Raw genomic sequence first — 17,080 nt, forward strand, 5'->3', positions numbered from 1 at the left:
GCCAGAATTCCGTGTGCTGACTGACATTGCTCCTTCATTAAAATGTTCAGACTCAAAAATCCCAGGCAGGGGTGTCCGACTGGCTCAGCCTACTCCGTGTGTCTGGTGGGCTCCGGCGTCGTCCTCTCAGTGGCTGTTCAGCAGCTAGTGTGCTTCTGGTGCCCTTGCCGGCATCGCATGTCTACATCCTGCTGCAGAGGAGGCTGGGAAATGATCTGGCCATTATGGCTTCTGGGTGAAAGGCAGACTAACCTCCCCCTGAGCCTTTGGGTGGCAAAAAAACAGTGGACTGGAATGCAGTGAGTAAAGCAGAGTGAAATGGAGTAGAAGAAAATAGCTTAAAATGGCACATGTCCACTGTGGTCCATCTTCCTCTTCCTTGGCCCTTCACAACCGCCACACCTCACCTCCTCTCCTTTGTGGGCCAGCCAGAGCCCATGACCTGATCAACCCTGCTCACCTCTGAGTCACCCCCCCTTCCCCGGGTCATTCAGTGATTTCCCTGATTTCCCTGGAACACGTCACCTCCTTGGCTGTCAGCCTCAGGCAGTGTGATTTCCGGCAAGTCCTCCACCTGTCTCAGGCCGCTGTTGAGCAGACTCTAAAGCCGTCCACAGCCCTGAGTGATGACTAATTATCAGGCCCGTCCAGCCTCGGAGCAAGGCTCTGCACGGTCTGCTCTGCACTGTGGGCGGGAGCAGGGGCAGGCAGGGAGCAGCGCCAAGGAAGCCAGGGCCCCATCCAGCCTCCCCCCTTGTCATTTCCCTGTTGTCTCCCTGGAAACTAATCCCATCCCTCTTGACAAATGCACAGCGAGGCTGTTTGCTCCAGTGATTGTCAAGGTAGCTTATCCCCTCGTTAATTAACTACTCAGAAAAAAGCTATACCACACTCTGCTCTTTGGCTTCCAGCTTGTTAACACAGGGGATCGCCAAAGAAACTTTTGACCTGGCCCAAGGCTGTGAGTTGAATGACTCAAGAGAAAAGCTGGGTAGAAGAGCTTTTTTTCCCCAGTGGCTCACCGTCACTTCTGTGGACCACGGGTTGGATGGGCTGGCGGAGTGGGACCACTGCTGCCACTGGGAGACTGTTTCCTGCCACCTGAAGTAGAGCTATCCCTTGTGGGGCCTTGGGAGGTGGGGGCAGGATTCTGGGGCCTGAAGTTTAGAGTCTGACAGGTTTGCTGGAAATGTTAGAATGTGTTAACCTCTTCCTTGGGCAATACTCTCCTAAATAAGAGATCAAAGATCAGATGTGGCTTAAGCCTGAATTTAATTCAATAATATGTACTTCAATTCAGTTCAGTTCAGTAGCTCAGTCATGTCTGACTCTTTGCGACCCCATGAACCGCAGCATGCCAGGCCTCCCTGTCCATCACCAACTCCCAGAGCTTACTCAAACCCATGTCCATCTAGTCAATGATGCCATCCAACCATCTCATCCTCTGTCGTCCCCTTCTCCTCCTGCCCCCAATCCCTCCCAGCATCAGGGTTTTTTCCAGTGAGTCAGCTCTTCGCATGTGGTGGCCAAAGTACTGGAGTTTCAGCTTCAGCATCAGTCCTTCCAATGAACACCCAGGACTGGTTGGATCTCCTTGCAGTCCAAGGGGCTCTCAAGAGTCTTCTCCAACACCATATGCACTTGGCATCCATCATATGCCAGTCATTATGCAGAGACCAGGGCTTCCCAGGTGGGGCTAGTGGAAAAGAACCCGCCTGCCAGTGCAGGAGATGTAAGAGACGCAGGCCGAATCCCTGGGTGGGGAAGATCGCCTGGAGAAGGGCATGACAACCCACTCCAGTATTCTTGCCTGGTGAATCCCATAGACAGAGGAGCCTGCAGGCTGTAGTCCATAGGGATGCAAAGAGTTGGACACGACTGAAGTGACTTAGCACGTGCAGGGAACTGAAGAAATAACTGCCCATGACATAGTCCTCCCTCAAAGAGGTCAGTCTAGTTGGACAGATAAAACAATGAAATGGGCTGCTTCAGTGCAAAGGGACAGTGAGCTCTGGGGGTAAACAGGAGGTGGTGTTGTGGGAACACAACTGAGGGGAACTGTATTAGTTTCCTGTAGCTGTTCTAGCAAATACAGTGTAGCTTAAAACAGCAGAAGTGCATTCTGTCATAGTTCTGGAGGCCAGAAGCCTGAAATCAGGGGTGTTGGTAGGACTGCACTCCCTCTGGAGGCTCCAGGAGAGAATTTGTTCCTTGTCTCTCCAGCTTCTGGTGGCTGCCTGCATGCCTTGGTTTGTGGCTCCATCATTTCCATCTCTGTCTTCATCTTGTCTTCACATCATCTTGTCTTCTATGTATCTGTCTTCTCTCTCTTATGAGGATATTTATGATGGCTTTTAGGATCCATCCAGAATATCCAGGAAAAATTCCTCCTCTTAAGATCTTTAACTTAATCACCTTTTTTTGCACAGGTAAGTTTGCCATATAAGGTAACATTAAGAGGCTCCAGGGATTTCAGTTCAGTTAAGTTGCTCAGTTGTGTCCGACTGTTTGCAACCCCATGAACTGCAGCATGCCAGGCCTCCCGGTCTACCACCAACTCCTGGAGTCCACCTAAACCCATGTTCATTGAGTCAGTGATGCCATCCAACCATCTCATCCTCTGTCATCCCCTTCTCCTCCTGCCCTCAATCTTTCCCAGCATCAGGTTTTTTTTCCAGTGAGTCAGCTCTTTGCATCAGATGGCCGAAGTATTGGAGTTTCAGCTTCAACATCAGTCCTTCCGATGAATACCCAGGACTGATCTCCTTTAGGATGGACTGGTTGGATCTCCTTGCAGTCCAAGGGACTCTCAAGAGTCTTCTCCAACACCACAGTTCAAAAGCATCAACTCTTCAGTGCTCAGCCTTCTTTATAGTCCACTCTCACATCCATACATGACCACTGGAAAAATCATAGCCTTGACTAGATGGACCTTTTTTGCAAGGCAATGTCTGTGCTTTTTAATATGCTATCTAAGTTGGTCATAACTTTCCTTCCAAGGAGTAAGCGTCTTTTAATTTCTTGGCTGGATTCACCATCTGCAGTGATTTTGGAGCCCAGAAAAATAAAGTTAGCCACTGTTTCCACTATTTCCCCATATATTTGCCATGAAGTGATGGGACCAGATGCCATGATCTTAGTTTTCTGAATGTGGAGTTTTAAGCCAACTTTTCCACTTTTCTCTTTCACTTTCATCAAGAGTCTCTTTAGTTCCTCTTCACTTTCTGCCATAAGGGTGGTGTCATCTGCATATCTGAGGTTATTGATATTTCTCCCGGCAATCTTGATTCCAGCTGTGCTTCCTCCAGCCCAGCATTTCTCATGATGTACTCTGCATGCAAGTTAAATAAGCAGGGTGACAATAAACAGCCTTAATCTACTCCTTTTCCTGTTTGGAACCAGTCTGTTTTCCATGTCCAGTTCTAACTGTTGCTTCCTGACCTGCATACAGGTTTCTCAAGAGGCAGGTCAGGTGGTCTGGTATCCCATCTCCTTCAGAATTTTCCACAGTTTATTGTGATCCACACAGTCAAAGGCTTTGGCATAGTCAATAAAGCAGAAATAGATGTTTTTCTGGAACTCTCTTGCTTTTTCGATGGTCCAGCGGATGTTGGCAATTTGATCTCTGGTTCCTCTACCTTTTCTAAAACCAGCTTGAACATCTGGAAGTTCATGGTTCACATATTGCTGAAGCCTGGCTTGGAGAATTTTAAGCATCACTTTACTAGCGTGTGAGATGAGTGCAACTGTGTGGTAGTTTGAGCATTCTTTGGCATTACCTTTCTTTGGGATTGGAATGGAAACTGACCTTTTCCAGTCCTTGTGGCCAGGGATTAGGGATTAGGAAATAAATATATTTTCAGGGAGGGAAATTTTCGGCCTACAGAACTCCCTAGTCCAGCCTAGAACGGGCGGAAGAGAGGGTTCCTAGAAGAATTAGCAACCTCTGGTCTTGGGGCCCCTTCACCCTCAGACCCAGTTCCCTTCCTGAGCCACTCTGTGTCTCCGGGTGGGGGACAGCCCTGTGTTAAGTGGCTTCCATCTGGATTCTCTCCAGGAGTCACTCGCTGGAGATGCTGGGGGAGCAGAATGGGAGGGAGGGAGAGGCCAGGGTGTTCCTCTGCTTTGCCTTCCTTTTTGCCTAACAGCCTCTTTGCTAGGGTCCGTGTACCCTTGGCCATTGCATTTCCTGCCAGATGGGTCTCTGGACTCTGGTAACATAACCTGCTCCCTTTGGGCCTCCAGTCTAGACTTGGGAAGAGCTTCCACTGTTGCTGTGAAATAGCTCAGCATCATCTGTTGGGCTCTCAGCTCCTCTGTCACCTGCACAGCCATTTCCCCTGTGTGAAAGTCCCTCTGTAGGAAACACTTGAGGTGGTTTTAGTTTTCCTGGTAGCCCCCTGACCAATGCCAAGTCCAAGCTGGGACTTGAAGGATGGAATAGTCTAGGACTGTTGTGCCGAGCGCTACAGTAGTAAACCAGCCAGCCAGATCCCGCCTCTTTGGAACCCTTAGTTGAATGGAAAAGGTAGACCCTAATCAACTAACCATCCGGTTAAGTGCCTGATGACAAACAGTAGTCAGTGTATGAAAGAGAAGTAAGAGAGCTTTAGACAAATACAGTGATGGGATATCCAGCCCAGGATGGGGGGTCATGAGGGCTCCTTGTAGAGAGTGGAGTTAGGAGATGTCCCAACTGAGATATTCCAGAGGGAGAACAAGACATATGCCCAAGCCCTGATGCAGGAGGGAGCTATCTGGAGTCTGAAAGAAGATGCATGTGGCTGGAGCACCAACATCCTAAGGGCTTCCCCCGGAGGGCAGAGAGGAAAGGCAGAGGTGGATCATGCAGGGTCTTGTGGCATTTGGGTGTGGAAAGAGGAGTCAATGATATTGTGTCCTTAGAAGGGAGAAGAATGTAGTCCAGGCTGGAAGCTTCCGAAGGCAGGGCTCGGCTGAGCCACGGAAGGTCAGGGACAGATACCACCTCACTCCCTTAACCCAGCTGTAGGGTTTGAGTGATGAGTTTTCTTCTCAAGTAATGAGGTAGCACATACTGGACATAGAGGCCAAGTGAGAGAACCTTGGGATCCAGACACCAGGAAGAAGTTTCTAGACGTTTCCAGCTACAGAGAGGCCTGCCACCTCCCAAGAAGCCCTTGAACTCAATGATGGATAGCCAGAGTGAAGGATGGAGAAGGAATCCTAAGGTGCCTTAGCACTTGTGTTCAGACTCGGAGATAGGGGCTGGCTGCCGGAGAATTCTAGACACCTTTGCTTTTTTTTTTTTTTTCATTTATTTTTATTTGTTGGAGGCTAATTACTTTACAATATTGTAGTGGTTTTTGCCATACATTGACATGAATCAGCCATAGATTTTCATGTGTTCCCCATCCCGATCCCCCCTCTCACCTCCCTCCCCATCCCATCCCTCTGGGTCTTCGCAGTGCAATAGCCCTGAGCACGTCTCATGCATCCAACCTGGGCTGGTGATCTGTTTCACCCTTGATAGTATACTTGTTTCAATGTTATTCTCTCAGAACATCCCACCCTCGCCTTCTCCCACAGAGTCCCAAAGTCTGTTCTGTACATCTGTGTCTCTTTTTCTGTTTTGCATATAGGGTTATCGTTACCATCTTTTTAAATATGCGTTAGTATACTGATTGGTCTTTGTCTTTCTGGCTTACTTCACTCTGTATAATGGGCTCCAGTTTCATCCATCTCACACCTTTGCTTAAAAGCCAGTTTCTCTGGCCCCATCTCTGGGCACCCAGTTTCAGTATTTCTGAGAAGGGGCCTGGCATCTGTAGTCTCCACAGCTCCCTGAAGAGTTTTATGCATAAGCAGGTTTAGCAGCCAGTGCTCACCATCTGACCTTGGGGGGACCCGGGCCCCATGCCTTGTTTGTGGTGTGATTATCGCTTCCTCCGTACTCCTCACTTCTGGTGGCTTGTAGATGCATACCTTCTTCAAAAATGCTAGGTTCATGCTGTGATTATCTTCGGGTCAGCTCTTCCAATCCCTGTTGTTGTTGTAATTACTGCTGTGGTGGTGGAGGCAAAGAACAACTATTCTAAGGAAAAAAATTGAGGGGAAACCAGGTTGTGCAGTGGCAAAGAATCTGTCTGCGAATACAGGAGACACGGCTTCAGTCATGGGTCAAGAAGTTCTCCTGGAGAAGGAAACAGCAACTCACTCCAGTATTCTTGCCTGGAGAATCCCATGGCAGAGGAGCCTGGTGGGCTGCAGTCTGTGGGGTTGCACAGAGTCGGACACAACTGAGCGATGAGCACACACTCACACACACACACACACACAGAGGGTAATGTGGATCTCGGCATTTTGCAAACTCTTTACTGGACCCTTTGTAACATGTGGTGTCTTCCAAAGCTTCTGAAGCACCATATAGCTCCTGGCTGAGATGAGAACAACTTAGGAGGAAGGACAGACTTGTCTCACCAGTGCCAGACACCCCCAACCCACCACACACACACAGACACAGTAAAGGAGAGATGGTTGCTTAGTTCCCATCTTATCGAAAACCATCGTCCTTTGTTGGAGAATCCAGGAGTGTCTGCCTTGAGAACAGCAGTGGGACCATCTAATGCAGAGGGGCATGGCTGTTGGCATCTAGGGGCACTTCTGCCCGCTTGCCTTTGTTTCCCCACCTTCTTAGAAGCCAGGGATGCCCCACCCCCTGTAAGTGACCTGGAAAAACAAGATAAATGGTAGGAGAAAAAAGAGAATGGGAAGGGACTGGGGAGATGCCAACCTAATTTTAGAACTTGAATAGTGACTCTGGATGCTTGGATTCTGATCCTAGCTGTATGCCCTCCTGCAAGTCATTTCTGTTCTGTTTTTGTGTAAAATGGGGCAGCTGGCCTATGTAACCCCTGAGCTCTTGGAAAAAAGGTGTTTGTGCCCCTTGGCCTTGCCATTCTCTCAGGAGAATAAAAATCGATTATACAGGATGCACATGCTCTTTGAAGGACAGCCGTGATTGAGAGTGGAAACGCTGCTGGCCTTAGGGAGGGAGAGTTGGCGCCTTTGCTGAGGATGCTGACCACTTCAAACCAAGGCCTCTGAGAAATGAGGAGCACCCGTGCAGTTACGTTTGGAGCTGATGCTGGCTTCCTGGGTTGGGGGTTGTGGGCTGGCACTCTGTGGCTGAGTCAGATGAGGATCAAAGATGCCAACACAGGACCAGCTTTGAAACAAGAGGTGCAAGATGGTGCTGCTTGTCACGCCCATGTCATTTCTGCTTGTGGCTTGAACACAGTCTGTCCAGCTGAGAACATTACAGAAGGAATTTTCATGAACTCATTGACCTTGCATTATTCCAGAAACCAGGGAAAGGATGGATCAGCATTAGGACTGGGGTAGGCATTGCATCCCACTGGCTGGTCTCCTTAAGACTGTGATCCCTCTTGTTGAGCTGGGTAGGCGGTGTTTGGTTTGGGCGTTGACACCAGGCAGTGGTAATTCACAGCAGTAACCGCCTTCTTGTTTCCGTTTCATTAATTTTCATTAAGGCTTAAAGAGCCATGCATGTGGCCTGCATTTGGGGGATTCGGGTGGATCTGGACAATTAAAAGTTCTTTAAGTTTTGCAGGTTATATCTGAGTAGAAAAAGACGAGAGAGAAAAACTTCTCCCCTCCCCTTGCCCCCTACTCTTTTACTGCTCTCTTAGTTGAAGAGATTTCAGTGGGATTAATTGACTGTCAAAATGATTTGCATTTTACTGCCCAGGTCTGCTCACTGGGTCAGAAGATGTCATAAAAGCAGACGCCCAAGGTTGTTGACAACCTCAGAGACAGCAGGCTGTTCCACAAAGAAATTGGACCAGCCAGTCTTACTCTTTATAACTTGGTGGTATAATAAGCCACATATGTTTCTAGCTGACCTGCTTTGGCTCCAAGAGTCAGGTTTTGTGTTTTTCCAGGACTCAGGGAAGCTGGAGCAGAAGGAGGGGTGCTGAATCGGAAAAAGCCAGAAACATGGGGTCTAGAAAGATTGGACTTGGATAGCAACCCAGAAAGAGTTTTCTCCTAAAGCCTGGATAGAAATCTAATGTATGGATTGGTGCTGTGAACTTGTATAAAGTTTAGAGCTGTAAGTCCTTGTGGTCTGTAATGGGGATTAGACACTCCTGCTGGGAAAAGAAAGTAACTGGAGTGGGTGAAGTTGATCAGGTGGCTAGTGGAGGGAACTGGGCTCATCTAGCCCATAGGAAACCTTTGAGTAAATCAGGAAAAGGGGCTCCTTCCTTCCCGTGGAAGCCAATTGGGCCAACTTTGATTCAGAGACACAACCCCTGTCCCCCAACCAAATGCAGAGGCCCGCCTGCTGAAAGGGACTCCCTCAAGATAGTGTTTGCCATGCAAAAAGTTGTGGGCCCAGCTTGCTATCACCTTCTGTTTTTTTGTTTTTAAAGGAAACTGGAAACTGAATTTTTGTGTGTGAAATATCATGATTTAAAAATGTAAGCCACCTTTTTTGTTTCCCCTTGGCAGTGTTAGAGCCCAAGAAAATAAAATCTGTCACCGCAAGGACATCAAACCAGTCAATCCTAAAGGAAATCAACCCTGAGTAGTCACTGGAAGGACTGATGCTGAAGTTGAAGCTCCAGTTCTTCGGCCACTTGGTGCGAAGAGTAGACTCATTGGAAAAGACCCTGATGCTGGGAAAGATTGAGGGCAGGAGGAGAAGGGGACAACAGAAGATGAGATGGTTGAATGGCATCACTGACTCAATGGACATGAGTTTGAGTAAACTCCATGAGATAGTGAAGGACAGGGGAGCATGGTGTGCTGCAGTCCATGGTGTCACGATGAGTCAGGCAGAACTTAGTGACCAAACACCAACAAAGTGTTAGAGTGAACCAGCAAGGTGTTGGTGAGGGGTAGATTGCGCTGCAGTTTTGTAGACTCTGATATTACATTGTGCAAGAGTTACTCATATACACCTCTGCTTCTACATACACACACACAGAGTTAAGTTCAGTTGCTCAGTCATGTCCAACTCTTTGCAACCCCATGGACTGCAGCACGCCAGGCTTCCCTGTCCATCATCAACTCCCAGAGCTTGCTCAGACTCATGTCCATTGAGATGGTGATGCCATCCAATCATCTCATCCTCTGTCATCCCCTTCTCCTCCTGTCTTCAATCTTTCCCAGCATCAGGGTCTTTTCCAATGAGTCAGTTCTTTGCATCAGGTGGCCAAAGTATTGGAGTTTCAGCTTCAGTATCAGCCCTTCCAATGAATATTCAGGATTGATTTCCTTTAGGATGGACTGGTTGGATCTCCTTGCAGTCTAAGGGACTCTCAAAAGTCTTCTCCAACACCACAGTTCAAAAGCATCAATTCTTTGGCGCACAGCTTTCTTTATAGTCCAACTCTCACATCCATACTTAACTACTGGAAAAACTATAGCTTTGACTAGGTGGACCTTTGTTGGCAAAATAATGTTTCTGCTTTTTAATACGCTGTCTAGGTTTGTTGTAGCTTTTCTTCCAAGAAGCAAGTGTCTTTTACACACACACACACACAAACACACACAATTGAAACAAAAGATTTGAGGATCTGGAATTCTTTTGATTCTTATACCAAAATGGATACACTTTGGAAAAGAATAAATGCCAGGTCTGAACATGTTAACACTGGTAAGGAGCTGACTATTCTCCCAGAGAAGAGAGTAAAATCCCAACGAGATGTAGAACCTTGAGAGGGCTGGGGGGATGGTTATTCAGTGAGTCAAGCAGAGTTAATAGGATGGACAGTTCTGCTCCAGGTGGGTATTTTCTGTACCTCTAATGAGTTCCCTCTCTTTAATTGCCTAGCAGACTAGAAGAATTCCAGGTCTCCCCCTGGGCCCCTAAAAATTGGGAAGGGGAAGGAGGAATTCCTGAAGGTGGCTGGCATGCCAGGTCCCTGGTGGATAGAGCTCTGAGAGTGATCTGTGCTTCCGAGAGGCTGATTCCAGCCCTGAAGGTGTTTGGATCTCCCTGCTGAGCCCAGATTGAGTACATAGAGATGGCTAATTAAACTCTGAACTGGCAAACACACTGGAGAGGCTCTCCTTTGAAGAGCAGATCACAGGGACAGTTTCCTGTTTGCCAGTTTGCAGCCCCAGATCTCATCAGTGTGGGATTGTGTTAAGTTTAACTAAGGCATGTTCATGGCACTTGACACTGCAGCTGGAGAGTGCTAATCATGGATTGGTAGATCTCTTTTCAGCCCAGTGTTTCATCTTCAGATGCCTGTGCTTTGGAGGGAGAGGGGGTGTTAGATCTGTCAAGCTTTCAGGGCCCAGTTAACCCATAGACTCTTGACATAAGAATCTGTTCTCTTAAAGGAATAGACATGTGTCCTTCTGCCCATCAACGGATGTCCACATGTGTATCCAGATAACCATATGTGTTTGAAACCAAATGCACATAATATATATGGAAGTAGAATCAACAATGAAGTTAGTTTTGTTTCGGGACTTTGTGTGTCCCATTCCCCCTCTGAGGTAACTCATTGGTTCCCAGATAAACATGCGTGCAACGGAATAAAATTCTGACTTTGGTAACATTATGGCACATATGGTAGTCATTCACAAAGATCAGATTATCTGATTCTGCGATCACTTCATTTTCTTCGGAGCTGGAAGAAAAAATGGATGAGTTCAGTTGAACTGGTGGGAGCACATTTATCAATGACCTATGAATGATGTTATTGAAACAAGGAGGGAGCAGGGATAAACTTAGCCAAAAGGAGTAGGAAGCTATGTACAGTTGCTGATGAAGGTACCAATCTGAGGTGAAAAAGAACCTGTGGTTCTTACAGGGGGAAAAAGTGTTAACTAACTTCACTTCTGTCATTTCTTCACTTTCTTCCAGGGTTGCCAGGATATTCTGAACTGATTAAATGGCAAATTGTGGTAACTCTTAGCCCTGGGACAGTCATTTCTCCCATTCTTCACATGATTTTGCCACACGCGTGCACACACACACACACACACACACACACACACTTTTTCAAAGCCCTGGGCCTTGGGGTCGAAAGGGCAGACTACAGAGCATCAAGAGACGGACATCCAACCTTGAGCTCACAGTGTGGCAGAGGGGGCTGTGTGTTATCTTTTAAAATAGGTTTTCTCATTCTCTTTTGGAAACAGGTGAAGCATGCTGCTGCTGCTGCTGCTAAACTGCTTCAGTCGTGTCTGACTCTGTGCAACCCCATAGATGGCAGCCCATGTCCCTGGGATTCTCCAGGCAAGAACGCTGGAGTGGGTTGTCATTTCCTTCTCCAGTGCATGAAAGTGAAAAGTGAAAGTGAAGTCGCTTAGTTGTGTCCGACTCTTCTTGACCCCATGGACTGTAGCCTACCAGGCTCCTCTATCCATGGGCTTTTCCAGGCAAGAGTACTGGAGTGGGGTGCCATTACCTTCTCCGTAGGTGAAGCATACTGTATCTAAAAAATCGATTTCATCATTATCTTAACTCAATATTTGGCCAAAACCTCAAACTGTAGGTTCTGTAGATTTAAAAACAAATCTGAGCGTAGTATACAAGCCCTGTATCTTCAGTGTCTGTGAGCTTCCTTGGGAGTGTAGGATAAAATAGAAAAAAGCTAGAAAAGATTGAGTATTTTAAACTGAACCATGGAAATCAGTAGTTTAGGGTCGGTTTGCATTCATGGACCGATTTGCTGGGAAAGCCACAGGCTGCGAGTTCTGGCTAAGGACACTTCCTTCATTAGTTTCTGCAAATCCTGATGCCTGTGTGAGCTCTGTCTTCCACATCTGCAAAGTGTGTTCATTATCAGGACCTTGCAGGGGGTTGTTTATGTTAGAGGAGAAGTTGAATGTATTTCACCTCATGCAGTACTCACTCAGTATTATGGTGTGGGGACTGGAGTCAGACTGACATGGGCTCTGATGCTGGCTCTGCAGCTCTCCAGCTGTGTGGCCTTGGGCAGACCACTCAGCCCCTCTGAGCTTCTGTTTCTTCAGCTGAAAACCTACAATGAGTACGCGTATTATTATGAGCAGTGACACCGTGTCTGTAAAAAGAGCACAGTGCAGCATGTGGTTTTGAATGAATTTCTGGTAAATCTGAAGTGTTCTGAGCTGCTGTGAGTATAAGTCCTTCTATCCAGCCTGCTATACCCACCACCGCTACCTCCACTAGCTCTCGGCCGAGCGGGGCATGTGCTATTGAGTGGAGGAGCTTCTTGTGGCTTCTGGGACCTTCCCAGAGCAGGCTGCTCAGCTCTGCATCCCCCACTCTTCAGAGGCACTGATGAAAGAAAGTTCTGAAGCCTCCAGTTGATCCAAAATATGCCATAAAAACCCAGGAGGAAAGAGCCCGTTAGCACCTGCACATTTGGGGACAAGTGTCAGCAAAATGGCTGGGAGCTTCCTGCCGAAACCCGAGGGCATGGCAGGTTTACTGAGGCCCTTCATTAAGATGAGTTATGAACCCGCGGGTCTCTCTGGCTCCATTTGGCCCAGGCTGGGAGGTGGAGGCCCAGCCAGCCCCCTGCCTGTACCAGCGTGAAACCCTCTTCCTCTCCTCCCCTCGCGGACTCCTTTCTACCCTGCGGTGCACCCTTTGCCCTGGTTTAATGAAAGAGAAAGGCATCTACCCATACAGGGAGTGCTCAGTGCTAGAGGTGGAGTTCAGCCTGAGAAAATTGTTTTCTTGTAAGTGGCAGGCACCTGGCCGACAAGGCTTGGCCCGGGCCCTCGGTGACTTGTGCAGAGCCTTCGTGTCTGTCCAGTCCTCCCCCACCTCCCCGGGCCGTTTCCAAGTCCACACAGTCTGCAGGGGAGGGAGCAAGTGGGGTGCAGTGCAGCCGCGGAGCTGGCTGTTCAGTCACTCCCATCCTAAGCCATAGGTCAGAGGTTGTCCTGTCAGCTCCTGCAGGGTGCCTGGCTTTTTATGTTTTTGTTTTCTTTCTTCCTTTCAAGCCCTGAAATATGATAAATGGTTGTTCAGAGAAGCCAAGCACAAATGCTGTCTAGAGCAGTGGTTCTAAACGTTCATGGGCTTGCGAATCACCCGGGAATCACAGCAGGGAAGGCCAGCGGCCCCGAGGTGCCCTTCGGGGGCGGCCGGCCGGGGACCGAGGACTCAGCAGCGGCACGAGGGGTGCGGGGCAGACCCTGCAGGGGTCTCCTTTCCTGGTCGCAGATCTGGCCGTGTGGTAGAGTGCAGAGTGGCTGATGGGTTGGGGGGGCGAGGTTTATGAGAAACAGCCTCCCCAGAGGTGTTTTACCAGAATAAAGAGGAAACTAACATTGACTGAGTGTCTGCCATGGGCTTTGTAGCTTTCAGTGGGGAGTAATAGCAGATGTGCCTGTACAGGTCTGGGAACCAGAGAGCCTGGGATCAAATCCTGTTCCATCACCTACCCACAGGGTAATCGTAGGCATGTTATGTCTCCCAGCACAGGCCCCTTGCCTTTACCGTGGTCAGATGATAGTATCTACCTCCAGAATCATTTCATGTGAGTTAAATGAGATCCTATATATAAAAGCTTCCTTGGTGGCTCAGGTGGTAAAGAATCTGCGCAGTGCAGGAGACCCGGGTTTAGTCTCTGAGTCAGGAAGATCCCCTGGAGGAGGAAATGGGAACCCAGTCCAGTATCCTTGCCTGGGAAATCCTGTGGACAGAGGAGCCTGATGAGCTTCAATCCATTGGATCGCAAAGAGTCAGACACGACTGAGCAACTAACTCACTATTTGTAAAAGCACCTAACATAGTGTTTGGCACATAGATGCTCAACAAATGCTCAGCGCTCTCATCGTCTTTATTCTCGGCAGCAGCAGCCTCTTCTCATGGGGTCCCAAAGCTAGGGATCCCATCCCTGACCCTTCTCTCTATGCCCGGTCAGTGGGAGTCTTCCTTTCCACTGAAAGAACTGAAATTCTCTATGCCAGAGACCCTGGATGAGAAGTAGGTAAGGTTTCTTTGTTTAGCAAGAGGCTGTGAAATCTGAAAACAAAACAACTAAATGGAGGCAGGTACACAATGCCAGCCTCACTCTTTCATTCTCTGGTTTACACAACCACCTGGGCAAACCCTGGCCTGCAGCCTTGGGCCCCTGGAAGTGTGTTCACTCCCAGATGGAAAAGAAAGGAATTCATCAGTGAGTCATTGCCTGGGGATACGGCGGGCTGAGGGCCAAGCATCTGCTGGTCTGTCTTTCTTCCCACCTCTGTCCCTCTCACTCTCTGTTTTTGTTTTTTGTCTTTTGTTTTTTGTTTTTTTCTGTTTGAAGAGTTAAAGATGAAGGTTGATTCTGGGAGGCTATGATTTTTTTCACATGCCTCAGAATTCTGTGGGCTTCCCAGATGGCGCTAATGGTAAAGAACCTGCCTACCAGTGCAGGAGACATGAGACATGAGTTTGATCCCTGGGAAGATCCCCTGGAGGAGGGCATGGCGACCCACTCCAGTATTCTTGCCTGGAGAATCCCATGGACAGAGGAGTCTTTCTGGTGCCAATAGCAAGCTTGAAATCTGGGGTCAAAAAGGAGGATTCTGGGTTTGAACTAAGCCATTGAGAAGACTAATTAATTTTTCCGAGACTCAGTTTCTTTATCTTTTGAATACAAATGATAATGGGAGTATCTACTGAACCGTAAGTGATATGAGGGTAGGGATTGTATTCTTTTTTAACTTATTTCACTCTGAGTGTCATATCTGTGATATTTTCTACAGTGTTAGTATTCAGTAAGTATTTGATTGAATGCATACTGCTTGTCCTACTGAGTTATTCAGATTATTTATTGAGATACCATGTGTGAAAGCTAAGCTCAGTTTATTTCTGTTGTATGTTTATTTTTTCTTTTCTCACCTTAGATGTGCTCCTTAAAAAGAGAAGGGATAAAGAAAGGAAAGTGAAGGGAAGGGGATGCTGGAGAAAAAATAGAGAAGGAAACGGAGAGGTGGGGAAAGGAGGATTCCTGGGTTTGGAGAAGGCCAGCCTTTTCTCACCCCCAGGACTGTTGATTTCCCCTCAGGCCGTATGTCCTGAGTCTAGATTCCTCGTTTGCAGGATGGGAGTGAAAACATTCGTTTGCTGCTGCTGTGTCTCCAAAGAGACATATTGGGGTGGCCAAAAAGTTACCTCGGATTTTTCTATACCCCCTTATGGAAAAACCCGACCCAACTTTTTGGTCAACCCAATACATTTGTAACCACAGCGCCCAGACTTCCTGGCATGTCTGGGGTACAAAATGCCTTGAGATCTGAAGGCAGAGAGGATAAGAGAAGCAGAGAAACCAGAAAGAAGCACAGCATGAAGCAGGGAAAGCAAAAGGAGAGAAAAGGAGGAGATTGGAGTTTTTATTTCAAAATCCAGCCTGTTCTCACTGCTTTAGGCCAGTTAGAACTGGTTGGACTTAGGCCTGAGAAGTCTTTGCATTTGAACATCACCTTATCGCTCAGCCTTCTTTGTAACTTGATGTGACTTGATGTGACTTGATGTGACTCAGGTGAAGTGGTTGGGGTCCAGAGAGGGTGATATATGTCTGGGATACATTCCCCAGGGGTCAGGGGGTGCACAGTGAACGTGGGGCCCCAGACCATGTCCTGCAAAGTTAAATGCTGTTTCCCAGATTCTGTACTTTACAGACAGCTGACTGTCTTGATCCTGTGTGGGTTGGAGTTGGAGGCTGCCTCTGTCAATTGGCCCAGGTGGCAAACTGGCTGTGTGTCCAAAGAGACACAGCATGAAAAAAGTATACCTGGAAAGTGTTGCTATTTCAAAAAATAGTATTTAATATTTTATAATGAAATGTTCTTTTTTTAACAATTAAGGAAGTTGTGGGCATTCATTTTGAAAATTTTGGAAAAGGTAGAAAAGAACACCTATAAGCCCATCGGGAGATAATCCACTCTTGACTTTTTGATATATTTGCCTGCACATGCCTTTCTCTTTGATGAGGGTGGTGTAAAATTGGGGTGTATTTTTATTATTTTCTAAGTACTTAGTTTTCCCAAAATCCATCAGTTCAGTTTATTTCATTGACTGTCTATCACGTCCTGTACTGAGTGAAGTGAACTAGATTCTATTTCTGATTAGCATTTCTCAAGTCCCTGCAATTAAAAAGAATTTTCTTGGGAAATGTTAATTGCAATATTCTCCAACCTATTCTTGAATGCCCGAAGACTGAAATTTCCACGGATTGAGTTCTACTATGTCCCCTACTTTATCATGGGCTTGCAAGACAAATTTATTCTGCCCTCTCGCCCCTCTTTGAGTAAGTATGAAAGCAGGAGAAAGCTAACTTTTGACTGTTTCTTTCCTATGTGTATTGTATGAAAAGAGGTTTTAGCAAGCTGGGGAGAGAAGTGGGGAGAGGGGTAAATGAGAAAGGAAGGGGAGGTAGGAAAGAGAGAGAGAGAAGGTGATGACAGTGGAGGCGGGAGGGCAGAAGAGCGAGAGGGCATCTGGTGGTGCTTCCCTTCAGGGTGGGACCTGCAGTATTGTCCATCTAGCTAATATTCATTGAATGCCACCCAAAGGCCAGTGTTGGGTAATAATCATGGCCCCCTGAACAAACCCTGGCCCTAATATATGGTCTCTCTGATGTCCCTTAAGTCTAAAAAGGACCCTTGATTCCTTTGGCCTTTGAATAGCACTCTTCATAAACTATTGGAGAAACTCAATTTATCTTTTTTTTCTGTAATCCCTTTGCAACTCCCTGCAGCCAGGGTCAGACCCACTGAGCACCAAAGCCAGCACCGGGCCTGCTCTGTCTGAGGGCCCTGCCCTTGTTGGTGGATCTCCGCGAGGACCTTTCTCCCAGGGTAAAACGGGGCTCAGCGTTGGTAAGGAGCCTTCCCAGGGTACCTCTCTCCACACTGCGGGCACACAAAGAGGGGGTGGAGCTGTCACCTCACCCCAAGATCCTGATGCCCTTCCCTTCACTTCTCTGGTGAGATTTGTTGAATTAAGACCCCCCGAGACAGACTAGATAGGTAGATCAATTGATCCATCCATAGAGAGGGAGGTTGGAAGGGTGCATCTTGTAGTCACAGTTAATTGATTGATTGACTTATCCATTCATTCTAGAATTAT

At 47.5% G+C, this 17,080-nt stretch overlaps 1 protein-coding gene across 1 annotated transcript in view; it reads left to right on the plus strand.

Moving 5' to 3' along the window:
* Nucleotides 1–17,080, plus strand: part of SLIT3 (slit guidance ligand 3) — a 723,374-nt gene that overhangs the window by 233,483 nt on the left and 472,811 nt on the right. The window lies entirely within an intron of this gene.

This window comes from Odocoileus virginianus, chromosome 14, assembly GCF_023699985.2.
Source record: "Odocoileus virginianus isolate 20LAN1187 ecotype Illinois chromosome 14, Ovbor_1.2, whole genome shotgun sequence".
NCBI classification, from domain to species: Eukaryota; Metazoa; Chordata; class Mammalia; order Artiodactyla; family Cervidae; genus Odocoileus; species Odocoileus virginianus.